The following is a 20,367-nucleotide window of genomic DNA, read 5'->3' as shown; positions in this document are numbered from 1 at the left end:
TTTCATCATATTTTTATTTTAAAATATTTTTATAACGCGTTTCGAGCTTAGGGTGTGCTCTCTTCAGATGCTTTCGTAAAAAGTTTTTCTTTAAAATGGGAGTTTGTAGAGTTATTTTTACCTCCGGTGATACTAAATGTGTTTTTCAGAGTGATGTGTGGTCTCAGACATTCTGTCTCCAACCGTAAGTGTTCAAAGTGTCCAGTCAAAGTTAGATTCAAAGAGGAGGTAAAAATAACTCTACAAACTCCCATTTTAAAGAAAAACATTTTACGAAAACATCTGAAGAGAGCACACCCTAAGCTCGAAACGCGTTATAAAAATATTTTAAAATAAAAATATGATGAAAACCTTTAAAAAAAAACCACAATTGTTGATGGCTACACTCTTTTAAATATATATATATATATATATATTTATTTATTTATATATATATATGTATATATATATAGGTACCCGGCATTACTCGGGTTTACATGAAGTTCCGATTGACAACACCCAGGGATATTAATCATTTTCATCATGGGCAACAATTTCAATAATAAAGGAACGGATAAAAACATGTAAATGTAATCGTCAGAAGCAAGAAGTACGTGATGCCCTATTTCGGTAGAAAGGATACAAAGAGAAGAAACTATTCTCCGGATATGGAGCACTTTTTGTTGTTCGTGCGTTAAAAAGAACCCCTCCAAAAATAAATAAATGTAAGTAAATCAAAACAACTTTCGTTTCAATAAAAATAGCAGCGAGTGCCCGAACGACCGAAAAATAAATAGCCAAACGCATGCGTTATATGCGCTTTTTATTTTTATTTTTTGTAAAGACACTTTTTTCACTGGCTTTTTTTTTCGTAAATAAAAGGAAATTTTCGATTTGCTTTTTATTAAGGGAGGGGGCATTTTTGATTTGCTTTTTTTGAGTGAGGGGCGCTTTTTGTTTCTAGAATTGTGGCTGTAGTTTGAATTCGATTCTGAATATCCATTTCAATAATATTAATAAGAACAATTGAATGTTTTTCAGTTTAATCGTACGTCTTTTTTATATAAATTATTTTTTCTTTCTACTGTGAATTATTTTTCAAGCTAGAAACTTATTGAGATTACCAAATTATTTTATTTGGTAGAGAGTTCATTCTTATGTTTCCAAGTTTCTAGAGGGAGATATCTCTACGCCTTAAAAAGTCGATGTCGGAAATAATTATAAATAAATTAAATTGAATATATTATCAATTAAATTATTATTTAAAGTTTATTATATAAAATTTTTTAAATAGAACACTTAAAAACAATTCTCTCGCTAGAAACATTAACTAACATACCTCTATTTAGTAAAATCGATTTTCCTTAATGCAATATGCAAATGAGGCGGCCTCTTAATTGTATATATATAAGAATCATACTATATATAGAAATAAATCAAAGAGTAAAGGAGCGGACCTTTTGTATTAATTAATGAAATTTTGGACAAACAGACAGGAATACGAATTTATATATATATATACTAGCTGTACCCTGCCACACGTTGCTGTGGCTCAAATTGGCGCAATAGAACAAGTTCCAAAATGAGAAAAAGCATGTTTCTTATAGGTTTAATTTTCCATTTTGCATGGGTACACAGTTTTTGTTGTTGCATTTTCTTAGCTAATATAGAGATTTTCCGGTTTGGTGACTCTTGAATACGTAACATAAATTGTCCATGTGAAAAAACAGTCAGTGTGTAACTGTAAGGCCCACAATTGTAAAGATTGTTCCTTGTGCTTTGTTGATGGTTATTGCAAATGACAATAAAATTGGAAAGTGCAATTTCCTAAAGTGTAATGATGTATCCGGTGAAATCATAGGAATGCATGGAATGAAGATATATTCACCTGTGAAAGGTCCTGTTAAGATTGTTGTTTCTATGATATTGTTTGTTATTTTTTTACTGCAAACTATGTGCCATTGCAAAGCTTGGATTGGTTTATATTTCACAACATGATAATTAGTACACCAAATGTCAGTTGCAATACATGCGGTGGCATCCCTGGCAAATATAGCTGTTGGATAATTAACCACTTTATCTGCTTTCACAACAGTGTCGATGGATTTGTATTCGACTACCTCACTTGGAATTTTACATTGAATAATAGCGTTAAGTTCATGGGCATCTTTGTATTGACCTGCAAGAATAGCTCATTCACTCAGTCAAATGGAATTCTTATAATTTGAATATCTGCAAAAACCTTTTAAACTAACGATTCTTTTGATGAAATAAAATTACAGAAATTACATAAGTTAAAAGTCAAACAATTTTGCCCTTAACTCTGATCAGCTGCCACTTTTTCGTACCCAATTTCCCACAAGTGATGCCAAAGTTTTTGTGCGGATCGAACAGTCTGCAACTGGACATACATATTTTGAGTTAAGTTTAATGTCTTCACATGGAACAAAAAAGTAGAGTATTTGAGGCAAGCATTTATTTCATCTGCTGGTGTTGATTGAAGAATAACAGGTAACATTTGTCTGAAATCTCCTGCAAGCAATATTACTGCATTCCCAAATGGTCTAACATTGCCATGCAAATCTTGCAAGGATCGACCAAGAGCCTCAAGTGATTTTTTGCGTACCATTGTGCATCCATCCTAAACAATAAGTTTGCATTTCTGCAATATTTTTCCCCGTATTGGATGTTTTGGAGATGTCGAACATGAGATTTTTGAAAAATTGAATGTTTTAAAGTAGAATAAATAATTATTCTACTTGGCAGCAAGGTCGCAGGTATTCCTAATGCAGCAAGGGCTAAGGCTATGTCATTTTGTTACCAAATGGCTGGCAAAATCAATTTAATTAGAAAGGTTTTATCAGTTACTTCTGATGCTATTCAAAGTAGCAGTAATTTCCAAATAACTTCTATTCTCACAGTCAGTAAATTAGGTGACTAAAATAGGATTTATCCATGTTTTGACAATGCCTTATTCACTGTAATTAATTTAGGAGACTAAAATAGGATGAGGGATTAGAGATGGACAGATAGAGAGGAAGATATATAGATAGAAAAGAGAAAGTGAGAGGAAAATAGAGAACGAGAAGGAGATAGAGAGATAAAGGGATTGATAGATAAACAGAGAGAGGGAGAGAGTTAGAAACAGAGAGAGATGAGACAGAGGAAAGGAGAGAGATAGAGGGAGTTAGAGAGAGAAAGGGGCTCAAAAAGAGACGGAGAGGGTGATAGAGAGAAAGATAGATTGAGAGAGGGAAAGGGAGAGATGGATAGAGAGAGAGATATTAAGAGAGGAAGAGAGAGGGAGAGCGAAACAGAAGGGGAACTACACTTCACCGTTTGTTTCCTCGTTCAGTAGAGAAGAAATCTTTCGGGACTGAGGCAATTTTAATGTTTTGTTATTATCCAGATTACCCCTTTTTTGGGGGGAGGCTAGATTTTCCTCACATTAGAAACCGACCGGGTTATCTGTACTTTCACTTAACAAAGTAATAAAAGAAAAACATATTGTAAAATTTGAATTTAACATGAAAATACTATTTTAAAAAATAGCACGATAACATAAGTGCATAAGTGCCACTTTAGGTACTCCTTGGGCGTTGAGTTCCATGGCGACCAGCATAATTATTTAATGGTCGCTCCCTTAGCCCCCCTAGTCAAGGCTAATGCATGCGCACGTAACATTTTTTTATTTATTGACGTTGGCTTAGTAACTAAACGATTTATTGATAATTTCGTAACCCTTAAACGCATGCCGGAAGATTTAAATTGGTTCATTATTGTTGTAATGAAAACAAAAGTTTCATTCCACACAAAACCAAAAACACATATTAATGATAAATGATTTATTATTCTATTCATTGAAATTTACTAATTTTTAAATAAAAAAGTAAAAAAAAAAGTTAATAAAACTTTTTTTTTTTTTTTTAGATTAGGTCCACCTTATAATCACCCCCGCCTAACCTCCTCATCTTAAGAACAGCTTCCGGAATAAACACCACTTTTGGAGGGGGGGGCTATTTGCAAAATTTAACTGATATTTGTTGTCAGCATACCCACCCGAAAATACTATTTAAAAAAAAAGGAGGGGTTCAGTGCCAATAAAAGTTGCGGAGAAGTAAATTTATTTATCAATAAAAGTCGTCATTTAAAAAAGAAAATTGTGGAGGTGGACATAACTGTAAATATTTAGCCAAAAAATTATCCCGAAGTTTATTACAAAAACGTTTTGTTTTCGCACTATTCAACAATTTGTTCATCTGCGCATGTAAATTAAAAAAAATATTTGTAAAAGTGAGAAGTTATCAGTAAATGATTTAGTTTTTTTATTTATTTATTTATTTACATTAGGTCCACCTCTACAAATGTTAAGAACGGCTTTTAGAATAAACACCCTCAACCTCTCCATGTTAACAACGGATTTCGGAATAAACACCATTGGGGGGAGGGGGATATTTAAAAAAAAAAGTCGATAAAAGTCGTCATTTAAAAAGAAATTTAAAATCAAATGTTTGTAAAAGTGAGAAATTATTAATAAATGTTTAGTAACATTTTTCGGTGCTAATGCAGAGAGTGATCCGCGCTATTTTTTAAACCGTATTTCCACGTTGAATTAAAGTTTTATATGTTTTTTTATTCAATTGCAAGGTTAAAGTACAGAATAGGTACAAAACACCCTCCCTTCTTCATGTTAAGAATGGCTTTTTAAATAATAACGTTATTATTTCAGCATGGATCACTCTCTGCATGAGTACCCATTTTTCTTTTAATATTCATAAAAAGTAAAACTTTTTTCAAAATAAATAAATAAATAAATAAATAAATGTTTGTAAATGTGACAAATAATTGTTTAGTTACGGCAACGTCAGTAAATTAAATATGTTACGTGCGGAGTGGGGTGGGGGACTAAGGGAGCGACTATTATTTTTTTCTGCTGGTCGCCATGGAACTCAACGCCCAAGGACTACCAAAATGTAACTTTTTTGTCAAATAAATAAATTTCAAGCAATTTTTGCAATAAATAATAGATAGCAACTTCGTTAATTTTACGACTCGCCCCAGCATATTATAAACACCCTAACTTCCCCATGTTAAAACGGCTTTCGGAATGAACACCCCCAACCTCCCTATATTAAGAACAGCTTTTGAGGTTTATGGAAGGGCGTTTTTTTTTTAACATGGGGAGGTTAGGGTTTTTATAATAGGTTGAGGCATGTTGTAAAAATGAAACAGTTTAGAAAAAGTTAAAACAAACTTTTTTTATGTAAACAATGCCGTGAAAAGAAACTAAATAATTAAAACGTAATGTTTCATGAGTGAAAAGCCTTAACATAAATTTTAAAATTAAAAAATTGGTAAGTACATAAATGAATTTAAATTTTTATATATAATATGGGATTATTTTATTTTTTTGTGTGCTAATGCAGAGAGTGATCCCCGTTATTTTTTTTAATCTTATTTCCACGTTTAATTAAAGTTTTATGATATGTTTTTATTCAATTGTAAGATTAAAGTACAGAATATATACAAAACATCCTCCTTTCCTCATGTTAAGAATGGCTTTTTAAATAACTTTATTATTTCAGCACGGATTACTCTCCGCATGAGTAAGTGTTGTTGTTTTTTTTTACCTATCTTGAAATTCGAGAGTAGTTGAAACAGAAGTTACCAGAAATAAAACCGGGCAAGTCTCGCAGAAACGACTTCGAAAAATATTTATATTTTATTTAATATTTTAATAATTCGCGCGGTAAATTTATTTTAATGACATAAAAACATGCATCGACTCTAAAGATGGGTTGTCTAAAAATTTCAAATAAATTGGTAACGTAGAAATATGGTTTTATTCACTTTTAACGAACCAAATTTACATTTATATATATATATATATGTATGTATGCGTGTGTGTGTGTATTTATCGTTATTAAACTTGTTGCCCAAACCAATAAGATGTGTTAGTGTTTCTACCAATTCACTGTCGCATAGTTTACATATTCTTCTTTTATTGGAGGTGTCATTTTTTTAAGTCTTGTTTTTTTGGTAAAACAGTATATATATATATATATATATATATATATATATATATATATATATATATATATATATACTGTTTTACCAAAAACCAAGATTTTAAAGAATGGGCTGATAGCAACAAAAAGTGTATTTCACTGTTAGTTATAATTGTTCCAAGACCATTTGGACCAATTCAAATATTTGTCCGAATAGTCTTGAAACAATTGTAACTAACAGTGAAATACACGTTCTTTTGCTATCAACCCATTCTTTGAAGTCTTGGTCTTTGGTAAAACGGTATATGAATGCTCAGTTATAAAATATGATGATTTTGTAGCTTACGTTTTAAGCCATCTCTTTTTCGGCTTAAATTTATAGGTATATGAACGATTACTGAATTATATAAACCCAGTATAATTCGGAATATTACAAATTAGACTATATATATATATATATATATATATATATATATATATATATATATATATATATATATATATATTACAAGTTAGAAAAGCATTTCATCCAAGGCATGAAAATTCTTAAACAAAATGTTTTTACTATATGCTTTAAAAATAAAGGTACAAGATTCAATTTGAAATTTATTTATTTTCAAAGTGCACTTTTATAAATTTTACAAAGTAAGGTATAAAAATTTAATTTAATGTGCATCAAAAACTTATCTTGGATTTATATTAATTAATGAACATTCTGTTGCACTTTAAAAAAAACAGTGAAAATTTTATATCTATTAATTGCTAGATGAAAGATAACGTTTTTAAATTAAATAATGTTTTTTTACTTATTAATTGTATATATTATCCATTGTTTATAGTTACTGGTGCCCATATCGTATTAAATTCTATACTAGGTCTACTTAGCAGTTGGTTATTCCCCAGCATATGTGCTGCTTCTTTCAGTCGTCTTACCCGCCACTGTTCCTCTCTGTCTATAATTTTTACTTCGTCCCATAATGGTAGATGGTTTCCCTTTTCTTTCCAGATATGGTCAACTATACCTGACTTTTCACTCTTTCTACGTACTACGACTTTTCAATGTTCTTCTAACCGTACTTTCAATGGATGACACATTTCACCTTTGTATAGTTTTCCACATTTACATAGGATTTCATATACACAGTTCTTAGTCATAATTTTTCTGTAGGAGGCTTGACTCTCACAAGCTATTTCCGGAGAGTTGACTCACTCCTGAATACTGTCCTGGTGTTATATGGATTACATGTTCGTTGAAGATTTTCAGACAAGTCCTTCATATATGATATACAAACTGTGGTGAGTTTCGGAGTGGTGTCATTTTGTGTTTGGTCCAGATTTCTTGGAGCTGATATCATGCGCGCTGGATAGTTAGTTCGGTGGAGGGTTTTTCTTAAACTGTCCATCTCCTCTTTATATGGACTGGTGTTACTACATATTGCTTTTGCTCGGTGTGTTAGGCAACGGCATAATATTTTATTCGTATTTTTTAAGTACGTCTTACACGTGTTTTGTTTCAATAGCGGAAGCCCACTAAAAAGTTCAGCAAAAATGACATTATGAATATGAGTTCCCCCGACCGCAGTTTGTCCATGCACTGAATATAATTACCACTAGTCCATCTCTCTTAAACAGGGTCCGAGAAAAGAGTCTCAAATCTGATAGGTCCCGCACCGTTGGCCAAGGCCCGACCTCTGTCCCATCGCCGCAATGTCGCATCCTTGAATAAAATGTGCTCTGATGAAGTAATTGCACTTACATACTAGCGACTTACCAGATAAGCAGCATAATTCTACCTCTTCACAGTTGAGGCCCGTAGGTACAGGAAACTTTTTTTTATACTGACAGTTTCTTCCTTTAAAATTTATTCCCTATTTCCTGCTTCGCCGATTGTACAAAACTGTTGAATATTTAATCTAATGTGAACAAACATCTCGCTGCTCAACTCCCCACGGTGCTCTGTTAGACATAATCGGAACGGTATTATATATTATTTTTATTGGAATCCTTTGAAATGAGTAATTCGTGTATTTATTTTATAGATTTTCGGGCCGTTATTCTCATCTTCATAGTTGCTGTTTCATCACGTTTCGGCAAACTCGTCCTTTGGCCTTCTCCAGGTGATAAACCAGTTACTACTTCCTCCCGTAGTTGTTGTTTTCTTACCATTATTTTTTATGGAATCCTTTGAGTGAGTATTTTATGTAATTATTTTATTTATTTGCGGCGCTTGCAAACAACAACTACAAAGATGAGAATGAAAATCCGCAAATAAATAAAATAAATCCGAACACTTCTGTGCATCTAAAATGCCAATATATCTTGTTTGGGTTAAAAAAGAGTCATTCCTATGGCTTCTCTTTTTTTTTATTTTTCTTCCTTTGAAGATTGTAATGTTGGGTATGGGGCAGCCAAACCAGCTGCCAACATTGCCCCGCTTTTTATTGAAACCAACCGAAAGCTCTTCTTAGTATCCTCGCTGTTCCCTTAAGTCTGGATCTCTTTTGCACTTGGTTCACCAGGAATATCAGTTAGGTAGGACTTCAAGTTCTTCTTCATAAGCCCTGTGGCACCTATCATCATTATATCTTGTCGCTCCATCTCTTCAACCAGCGGCGTGCGGTTTCATTACCAACACTGAGCTCTTCGTCCGTGCAGTTGGGCCCCAGTGGGCAAGATGTTAAAATGTGTTCGATGGTCTGAACTTGGGCACCAAAGGGGCATTCAGCAGTTGTAGAGTAACCCCACATGAGGAGGTTATCGCCAGTTTTTGCAACTTTTGCCCTTGCCCTATTCAGAGTGACCCACTCCGAACGGGACAGGTGTGTGCCAGGTGGTAAGGTTTCACTGGGCTCTGGCAGTGCTATATTTGTAGACTGAGGGTCTACCTCTCTCCACATCTGCAGCATGTAAGAGGATGTAGGAGTGTCCGGTAGTTTCTCCACTGTGGCAAAGCTTCGCCGGGACACAAGTCGTTTAGCCACCTCCGAGTAGCCATAGAGAGGGTGTCTGGGGTCTTTGAGCTGTTTAGTACGCTCAACTCTCGCAATTATATTCCAGCGGGCTTTAGGTGGTGGTATGCCACTTAATCGGTATAGGGCTGGTAGAGGTGTGCTTTTTAAGTTTCCGATTATGATCCGGCCAGCTTTGTGGAGATCTGCGTCAATGCGGTGAGCATGGGCTGAGCGAAGTCATACTGCAGCGCCATATTCAGCCGTGGAGTAACATAGGACTAATGATGTTGTCCTAAGCGTGTGTGGGTCTGCTCCCCAACTCGAGTTGCACCTATGATAACTGGTATGATTCTACTTAGGATTCCAGTTTCTTTTCATATCATACATGAGACCTTGATATTTGGCCTTTTTCTCTCTTTCAGCTCTGTTCAAACCGCCATCATTAGAAACACTCACTTCAATCAATGTTGCAACTCTCTCTGACTTATTCCATATAACTATGTCAAGTTTCACAGCAGCATTTTCAAGGTAGGTGGCTGTAGGGATTACATAGTCGTAATGTATGGTATATAAGTCATTTCCAACTGTTCGTTCAGGTTGATGTTCCCAGGACTTGCTGTTACACTGGATGTTTAATTTTTTACAGATGGTCCAGTGGAGGTACTTGCATATCCCATCATGTCGCTGTATAGTAGCCGTCCCCTAGAAGAACTTTGCAGCTTTACATCAGCTGACCAACACTTTCCAATTCTGTATGGCAGAACCTGCATTTATATTGATAGGATAGCGTGCGTGTTATTAATTTTATGTGTCACGCTTACATCCGAGTGACTGTCGTTTAATTTTTATGGATTTCCGTTTCATGAAATAAATAATTTTACCAAAAATTCTTCATAAGTTTTGGTTTCGGTTTCGATTATAGCTGATGGCACTAAACACATTTTTTTTATATAAATAATTTTACCAAAAATTCTTCGTAAGTTTTGATTTCGGTTCCGATTATAGCTGATGGCACTCCAGCAATCTATTTTTTTATAAATAATTTTATAAAGAATTCGTCATGATTTTCGGTTTCGATTCAAGTCGTTGCACCCAAGTTATATGCATATATATAATTTTTTTTAGTTTTGAAACTGAAACTTTATAATATATATAAATCGATAGAACATTAACTCTATAATAATATATACAACATCTGCAAGAATTAAAATATTATATTTAAGCGTACTTTACGGCCGGGCTACGCCGGGCGCCCCTGCTATTTAGATAAATACTTGTAGTTTTTACAAAAGAGCTACAGTAATAACAGAAGGTCTCAATTGACGCTAAACAAATACAGAATGCCAACATCAATATATTCCATAGGAATGAGTCTCCTGGGAATTTCCACGGGTCTCGCTAGTCATAAATAAATAAATATTTCAATATATCAGAATTACGTCCAAAAATACATGCGGCTTGATTTTTATGCATTACACATAGTGTTATTGTAGAATACTTCCTGTATTAAATTTAAATATATAAAGATGAACACGAACGTACCTATGTCGGTCTTGTTTCGATAATCACGCATGCAAATTGATTTTTATGAGCAAAAAAGGACGCGTGATTTTAGTTTTAGTAATTTTCTATAATATAAATCTTACCTGTCTGTTTATATGTATGCATGTGTGTGTATGTATGCATGTATGTTTGTATTTATGTATGCCGAAAATTTTCGACAGAGGCGACAGATGTTCACGGGATTGGTATCTTTTTGAAGCACGACCCTTTGGACGACAAATACCGACAAATTAGCAAGAAAACATTGATTCCTTCACCCTCAACTGGTCACTTTTCTACAGGGAGGGGTCGCTTTTTCCGCTGATATTTTCGAAAGTCATCCCCTCTTTTCGATTGTCTAGACCTTATTTAAACCTTCGCCACTTCCAGTTTTGCGATAAACGCAACGGCAAAAATGTCACGGTGTTTTTGCGTTCTTATTCTCCTTTGCAGTACGGGTTCGAGCCTGCCTGCCTACTACCACATTCTTTTTTTTTTTTTTTTTTTTTCAATGCACACCTCCAAACACCCGGGCATAAATCTCACCTGTTTGTTTAAATATATGTATGTATGTATGTATGTATGTATGTCTCGCAAAAACTTTCGACTGAGGCGATAGATTTTCACGAAATCGGTATTGTTTTTAAGCACAAACATTCGGACGACAAATATCGAAAAATTGGCCCAAAACATTAATTCCTTCACCCTCAACTGGACACTTTTATCTAAGGAGGGGTCACATTTTTCGCCGATATTTTCGAACGTCATCCCCCTTTTCCATTGACTGGCCTTAATTTAAACCCTCGCCACTTCCTGTTTAGCAATAAACGCAACGGCAAAGACATCACGTTTTTTTTCACGTTCTTTTCCTCCTTTGTGGTACGGGTTCGAGCCTCCCTGCCTACTACCACTTTTGTTTATTTTTTTTATCAACACACACCTCACAACACCCGGGCAACGCCGGACACCCAGGCTTGTCTATAATATAAATCTCACCTGCCTGTTTAAATACATGTATGTATGTATGTATGTATGTATGTATGCATGTATGTATGTATGTATGTATGTATGTCTAAAACATTTGACAGAGGTGATGGATATCCACGAGATCGGTATCATTTTGAAGTACGACGCTTTGGACGATAAATATAGAAAAATTAGCCCAAAACATTAATTCCTTCACCCCCAACTTGTGACATTTCTACAGGAAGAGATAGCTTTTTTAACCGATATTTTCGAAAGTCATCCCCTCTTTTCGATTGTCTAGCCTTAATTTAAACCTCCGTCGCTTCCGGTTTTGCGATGGGCGACACAGAAAACACGCCACGTTTTTTTCACGTTTTTTCCTCCTTCGCTGTATGGGTTTGGGCCTGCCTACCCACTACCACTTTTTTTCTTTTGCTCAATATACCCCTCCAAACACCCGCGCAACACCGGGAACCCAAGTTAATCTATAATATCAATTTTACCTGTCTGTTTAAATGTATGTATGTATGTATTTCTCGCAAAAACTTTCGACTGAGGCGATGGGTTTTCACGAGATAGGTATCGTTTTGAAGCTTGATCCTTCGGACGAAAAATACTGAAACACATTAATTCTTTCACCCTAAACTCGGCCGTTTTATACAAGAAGGGGTCGATTTTTTTACTGACATTTTAGCAAGTCATCGTCATTATTAGATTGACTTCGATTAATCTCAACGTTTTTGACTTCCAGTCGCGTCATGGAGACATCGGCTAAGGCGGGTACGAGCCTGCTTGCCTGCGACCACTTTCTTCTTCTTAACACACACCTCCAAACACCCAGCCAACTAATAAATAATAAAGAAAAGTAAAAACAATCGCGTATACAAATTTAATTTTATGTAAGCTAAAAAAACGGAGGGGCATAATATTAACAACCGATAATCTATTCGTCTTTCGGGGCGACAAAGTCCATCAGACCATCATTGTTGGGAGTTTGTTTAAAGTGAAGTTGGTTACCGCAGCACCAACCTCACTTTTTTCTCCCAACCAGCTTGATCAAATCGTATGATGGCGTCGAGGCAGCCACAATTTAGGATGCAGGAGCTGCCGGAAGTATGAACGCCCGCCCACATGCAGTGCATGATATTAACAAAAGATTACCCATCTGATATTGGTTAGGTTTAATGTAGCTTAACTTCGGTGATCCAGCGAGAACCGGTGTGTCAACGTGATTATGCCGTATAATAACTTATAAAAACATGAATTTATTGACTTTCAATAAACATAAAATTATATTTGTGACTAAAATAGGAATTAATCTCTGAACATACATTTCATGTTTTATTTAAGTTTTTTTACTCGTCTAAATACGATTTAAGAGATTTAATAAACGCATTACTAAACTGGAGACAAAATCCCATCTCATCTCATCTCCGTAGTCTATCAGAGTGCTTCACCACTGAATCTACACGACTTCTCCAGTTCTCTCGATCTCGCATGACAGTTTGCAGGCCCCAAACACTTTCCAATCCTGTGTCCTGTAGCAGGTTATTGATGTAGGTAATTTTTCTTCTATCACGGTTTGGGTATACCTCTGTTGGTATCTAGAGAACTTGCTTGATTGCTTCCTTTTTGCTGTGTCTCATTCAGTGACCGGCTACTATTCATACACATCACTAAGACCAGTATTTCTCTTCGGCTTCCATATCACCTGTCTTCCGCTAACAGTCTATTTTACCAACACCTAAAACTTAATTTAGAAATACCGCTATTCGAGCCGTAGACAATCATAGAAGCTCTACTCGTTCATATAAACCAATTAGACTCAATATGAAGAGAGGGCGCGGTTAAATGCTTTTAATGATTTTAATCGACTTTTTCAATAAATAAATTAAACACAATTTTTTAAATCATCATTCGCGTGTAGACGACACACGGAAGTCGAAAACGTTCGCGATTATGGCAAATTTATTTTTACAATCGAACAGAACATTCGAACATTAGCCGCCAAATGGCAAAAATATCGATCAGAAAAGAAACAAACAGGAATCATCCCTGCTGTTCAATGAAACACACATAAGAGAAAAATGCTGCTAAATAAACTAATTTAAAAATATACATATGTGCAAATTGAGATTACATGGTTAAGGTCATTCGCTTTGAAATTCTTTAATGTTTTGAATATTTGGTATTTTACATTGATGGGAATTTGACCTTATTAAGATTTGTGAAAATTATTCTTAAAATTAATTACAACAATTTGCAAATCGCAATTCAATCTTTCAATAATAGCAGTATAAGTTATATTTCAAGTTTCATTTTTTTCGTACCGAATTCTTTCGGCATTTTAAAATTTCGGCACATTTTTACAGATCTATTTCGTTATACAGAAACAATTGAATTATTATTATATAAACCTTGAATCTTTTCACACGCATATTCTTCAGAAAAAATATAGAAATGTTTTCTTGGAAAGAATTATGCATGACCACCTAATATCGGGAAGCGTAGCATTTCATAGAAGATTCAGCATTGTATGTTTACCTCAGCCGCCATAAATAAATAAATATATATATATATATTTATATATATATATATATGTGTATATATATATATGTATATATATATATATATATATATATGTACATATATATATATATATATATATATACACTCACACATTTCTTAATAAGCATGGTATATATTAATGCAATAGACGATTATTTAAATATCGTCAGTTTGGCAATAAATTTATGTTTTTAAGGTCTGTTCTATTTAAAGATTATTATCTGGTACTTCTCAGTCAGGCACAAGCTGCAATCCATTCTGTTGATGCTCGAGCTAGGATTCCTTTTCTTCGGCAGCTTTGTGTAGTTTTTGCATATTGGGTTTCGTGGAATCTTTCTATGATAATTTAGCATGGCTTAAAATATTTATTTTGATGAATTTTCTCGTCATGTATGTATTAGTGATTGCGTTATACATTATATAAGTTATCAGACATGTATTCATAAGGGGGAAGTTTTCTTGTGTTTATGTTCTTCTGTGTATTGGAAGTAAAAATGATAATATACACACAAGAGAAATACAACTTCTCCAAATAAGAAATTTCTAGTCAAATATTTAAATTGCTTCCGGCTGTAAGAATTCCTGTTTTCTAAACGAAAACAGGATGCTATACTAATTAATTAAATATTGTTATTATGACCTTTACTTAAAGGTTATACTTTGTTATTAAGTTATTGTTATGGAGGGGTGTAAGACAGCGGAAAACTTTGATATATATCCTTATATAAAGTGGCTTCATGACATGTCCGGAGCGATTAAGACCTTCTTGCAATCTAAATTGCTGTAGATAGACAATACAAGAAATCTGCTTAATAGAAAAAATATTAGACAGATCTCTTTATGTACCCCCAATAATCAATACTGATCTAATAGATAACCTGTATCAGATCGCCTCTAGGTATTTTTAGGAGGTGTTTCCACTGTGTGGACTTGATTAAGTTTATTGCTTACTGCTGAGACATGCTGACCGCGGAATGCCTACATAAACAATTCTTCAAAGTGCTTTTCTTTTAGGAGCGTTGAATTTTTTCTCTACACTCTCCGACACTTGTCAAACACTTAGATTAGTAACAACAATAGAAAACATCTGGATTAACTGGCATGCTTACGAGGATTGGCATGGCGATATGTTAATCTCTCTGTAGAAGAGTTAAAAGTGAAAGATTAGTTCTACAACACTAGGGTCAGATTTCTTTTGAATGATACTTGAAATGTATTTACTAGAAACCTGTTAAATCGCCTTAATGGTTACAGTTATCAATTTGATCTTCCTGAAACTCAGCATTGATCCATGGCTTAGCAGAGTGAGAAATAAGGCAGAGTTTTACGGTCTTCTGAACCATCGAATACGTTTTCTCTTGCGTGTCTATGGAAGAAGTTGTTGATGGGCAAACGTTTGAAGCACATATTATTAATGTCGGCTTACCTTAAAGATATGCAACTTTTTTTCTAACTTTCTATTTGTGGTCGTTAAAGTCATATTCTAATATTATTTAGTGACATCTATGCTGGAAAGACAACTGTCTACGGAAGCACTTTGAAGCGCATTGATAATTAAATTATTGCTGCTTCTGTCTCTTAAAACCTGGAGTACGTTATGCAACGAGTAAATGTGGCGTTTTACTTTTAACGTTAAACTTTTCACTTCCAATAATCAGAACTTCGTCTTTCTCTAGCTGAAATTAATGGCTCTATGCTTCAAGAAAAATTCTTTTTTTTTAATCATAGACATGCCTTTCACATCAGGTTTCAAATAGAACCCGTGTATCCAGTCTATTGCTAAGATCGTTGGAAAATGGCGGACCATTGCAATAAATATCTCTTACACTGTGATTGGTTAAGAGAAATTGTTATTTGATCTATTGTCCAATCGTAAAAGTTGATTTTTTAGAGAAAGATTCACGGCATAATAAACCCCAACAGGCTTATTACAATAAGAATGGAAACTAGGACACGTGGCGTAGTGAATAAAGTAATTGGTAAATTCACGTTTCAAGATGTGACCAGTAGTCCGAAGCATCCAAATAAGAAAAAGAATGAAAAGTTCTACGCTTTGAAAAAGACTCTAATTTTGTATAAGTTTATAATAAGTTTATAAGATTGTCATTCACTTAATATCTAAAATCGAAGATTCGTTTTAAGGTTTCGAGAATAATAGTTGGATCATTCTACCGCTTGTTGTAATTCTCAACCTGCGAGGGCCGTTCCAAATGAAATGGCTCCTATTTTTGTATTTCGCATAAATTGATAATAGAGGATTTCAAATTGCATTATTATGATTACTGAACTTATGCACCAACAATCTGAAAGTTTCATTTCTCTGTTGTAGATATTTACGGTGTGAGATTATAATAAACCAACCACTGCCAGAAGCAGAGACGCGTCATTGAATCCCTGGCAAATTTGTATGGTGGTGACTATGTAGCAAAATACATTTTGGATTCAGGGAAGCACAAAAGTAATCCATCTTAGTCTATAAAAATCAAACGCGAAATAACACTCATAGCTTAATTGGGAAATAACTATAATAGATTAAATAAATAAGCTGACTTCAAGTTGTCAGCTATTGATATTTGAAAATAGATTAAATTAAATATAAATTAAAATAAAAATAAATTAAGTAAATCAGCTTTAAATAATATTTCGAAAAAAAAAACAATCAAAACAATTATATTCTAATAATTAATAACATCGAACTAAATATGAAAAAAAGTTTTATGTAATAAAATATATAAATGAGGTTACTCTTTCAATATTGATTTCTTTTAAATAAGTTGTATGTTTAGAAATAATACTAAAATAAAAGTGTATATATGTCCGTTTTCAGCATGAAAATTAATTTGCTTGAAATCTGCTATTGACCAAGATCTAAATGAAATTCCAGCTTGTGCCAATGTCTATAAAGTAGATTATATCAGAATATTGCACCGGGCTTACTCTCAAAATGATTAAAGATTTTGGAGTCAGTCTCAATTTTTTCACGCAAGCCTTCTCTTTGTCGACAGAAAGAATTCGTTAAATTATTAGACTTGCTCGAAGATATATTTTAGTCGTTTCCATTCCTCCTCCATCTAAATTTTACATATAATTTATATTGTTGTATTTTACACGAATTTTCATTCACCGTTTTTTTTTTGTTTTGTTTTTTTTTTTACTCGTATGTTCTAGAATATTTGCCCCTGCGTGACAAATAATTTCGTTTTTTCATGCATCTCTTGATATACCAACGATTAATTTCTTATGAGTGTTTTGGTGCAAGGGACCCCTAGGGTGTTTTCGTATATTATTTTCAAAGCTTTGTATAGTTTTTGTACCGTTAAAAAGTTAAAATATTTTGTGAAACAGTAATTTTTTGTACATATTAATCAAATTGTGAATAAACAAGAAGACAGGTTTTTCATAATAGAAAAATGCAATATTCTTCATTTCTAAAAGTAGTTTCAGATCTCTGATATTTTGAAATGGGGCATGTTTTTGCTACATTTTGAAAACTGACAGAAAAATATGATGGACCTCAGCACGGACAGATCAAATTTCTATTTACATGAGATTGACTGAGTTTTTTTTTCTTTTTTTTTTTTTTACAAGATACTGATTATTTTCAATAAGATCTTGTAAGTAACTTGAATTTATATATTTATTAAACCCCTACAAAGTTGGTATTTTATAATCGATATAATCCTGGAAAATATTTAAAATTAAGAAACAAACTAAAACAGTAAAAAATGGTCATATAGATACTGAAACACTGAATGTTATGTTTTAAATATTATCACGTATTATTACAACCCAGGACATGAGCACGCATTTTTTCTTTTTAAATTGAAACACACTAATTCCTGATTTAATTTATCGTCGCTTAAATATTATTATTTCTCTGCAAAGAAAATAAGGGGTAGGAGAAACTTAGTTTTAGCAGTCAAGCCCAAACATCAGCTGACGTGATATTATAAACAAACACAGACAGAATTTGACGAGCGGCATTATAATTTTTTTTGTTTTAATTATTTTATTTATTTTTAAATTTTTGCGAATTAATACACCGAGCCAGTTATTCGTCGTAACATATATTAAACAATAGAGTATTGATTCTTTAATAATGCATACACAATCTGCATAAATTAAAATATATTTAAGCGTATTGTACGACCGGACAACGCAGGGCGTCAAACTAGTAGTAAATAAAATAATAATAATAATGTGTAAGGAAGTGGGTTCCCTCTATCGTGCTAGAAAACTACTCATACCTGAAAGTATCCTATTCATTTACATGCATGGAGTATTGTTGCCACATCAGGGCTGGTGCATTTGCCACTAATATCTCTCTCTCTTTGATAAGATCCGAAAAAGAGTCTTCAATCTAATAGGTCTCAATTTTTCAACTAAGCTCCAACCCTATCTCAACGCTCCAACCCTATCTCAACGCTCCAACCCTATCTCAACGCGTGTGCCTGTTTTACAAGCGTTTCAATAGAATGCACTCTGATGAACACATTGCAGTTGTATCCTCTCGACGTGCATATCCCCGACAAACCCGCTTAGCAACAAAATCACACCTCTTCACTGTTGCGGTTCCTAAATGCAACAGAAAACTTTCTAATCTTATAGTTTCTTCGCTCAAACAGCTAGACTTTGGAATTACCTTCCTGCTACTTGCTTCCCGGACTGTACTGATATGCAGAAGTTTAAATGTAACGTAAACGAACATCTCGATTTTCTTTTTTAGGCATGGGTTCCAATAGTAGCCCTTTACTTCCAAGTGGTGATATGCCTTGTTAGGGGGGAACGCGAGTCAAAATGAAAAAAAAAACTGCGTAGTTGTTAGAAACGCATATACACAGCCACGCGAAAGGCAGCCATATTTATAAATATAGATTAATTTTATTTATGTGAAAACGGGAATAGAGAAATTAAAATTGAAGTAACAAAGAGAGAGAATAGAAATAGAGAGGGAGTGATATATAGAGGAATAAGTGACGACGCGTCTCGTGTTCATGTTGATGGTCTGTGCAACTTCACCATCGACTGCTGCTACAGAGACCACCTTACCAAAGCGCCTCCCACCTCATCTGCATCCTCTGCAATCGCACAGTCGATAGATTCGATCCTTGCCAGTTCCTCGTCTCGCGCGCAGCAAACAGAGGTAGCAGCACTCTCGTTCTTGCAAATGTTAAACCATTCATTGCGAAGCTTTTAAAAAAGAAAAGAAAAAAGTAGGAAACATTACCTCCAGTAAGCATCTTTATATTTTTTCGTATTATTATTTGTTAGCAAAGGATCCGTTAGCGTTCAGCCTAACAATAAGGAAAATAATACAATACGTACGCATAGAGACATACGAACTACAATTGAAAACTGGGATTGATTTCATACTAATTAATACCTTTATCTCTCCATATTTAAATTTTAAAACGGAGTAAAGATCTTTTAAAGGCAAGAAAAAGCAAACCTTTGAAAAAATTGAAAAACAAGATTTGCATTCAAAAAGATTTTTGATTTCCAAATTATTTACTAAGAACACCTACACATTTTGTGCCCCAATATCTTATTTTATTGCATTTGTTCCAACGGTACATCGATATATATATAGAAATTTATATTCCAAATTCAATTTAACTACACGTTTAAAAATTACAGGTTACAAATATCGATCTGTTGGGATCAAGGAAGAAGTTAGAGAAATAAATTTTACCGGGGTGCCGAGCGAGGAACAAGTTTGAACATCGTTTGGAGGGACAAACCTATTTACCCCCACTCCCTACAAAGCGACCACCGTTTTCACACGCCGTGGAAAGACATTGTTAATCTTCGATTCTTGATTCGGTAAGTAAACCTTTATTTATGTTTTGTATTAGTTACGCAAATTAGAAATTAAGTTGCATTGTTAAGCTGTTTGCTCATCTGAATATATCTGGCTATCTCGCTGCAAAGGAAAAGTTAAGCACAAGGTCAATTTTTTATGCAAGATATTCAACACCATGCAGCTTCGTTCTCTCTATCCCCCTCTCCCTCTCCCTCTCCCTCTCTCTCTCTCTCTCTAACAATACTATACTGTATGTGGATAACTTCACATACACACACACACACACACATATATATATATACGTGTGTGTGTGCATGTTTATATATATATATATAAATATACATATATGTATATATACGCATAACTATATAAATATGCCTAAATATACATATATGTATACATATATATATGAATATATATATATTATATATATACATTATATATATACGCATAACTATATAAATATGCCTAAATATACATATATATATATACATACATATATATGTATGTATATATATACAACAGTCTATATAATTATATATATATATAC

General features: G+C 33.7%; 1 protein-coding gene across 1 annotated transcript in view; it reads left to right on the top strand.

Moving 5' to 3' along the window:
- The first annotated feature begins 18,953 nt into the window (after window positions 1–18,953).
- The window catches only part of LOC145263052 (uncharacterized), a 287,051-nt gene continuing 285,637 nt past the window's right edge, over window positions 18,954–20,367 (top strand). Inside the window, exons 1-2 of the mRNA XM_080119881.1 lie at window positions 18,954–19,246; window positions 19,652–19,837. The gene's annotated coding sequence lies outside the window, so the exon portion shown is untranslated. The remainder of the gene's footprint in view (window positions 19,247–19,651; window positions 19,838–20,367) is intronic.

The sequence above is a fragment of the Euprymna scolopes genome, chromosome 38 (genome assembly GCF_053919585.1).
Source record: "Euprymna scolopes isolate OS-2025 chromosome 38, ASM5391958v1, whole genome shotgun sequence".
NCBI classification, from domain to species: Eukaryota; Metazoa; Mollusca; class Cephalopoda; order Sepiida; family Sepiolidae; genus Euprymna; species Euprymna scolopes.
Note: the sequence above shows the minus strand (reverse complement) of the source record. Positions and strands in the feature narration are given on the sequence as shown.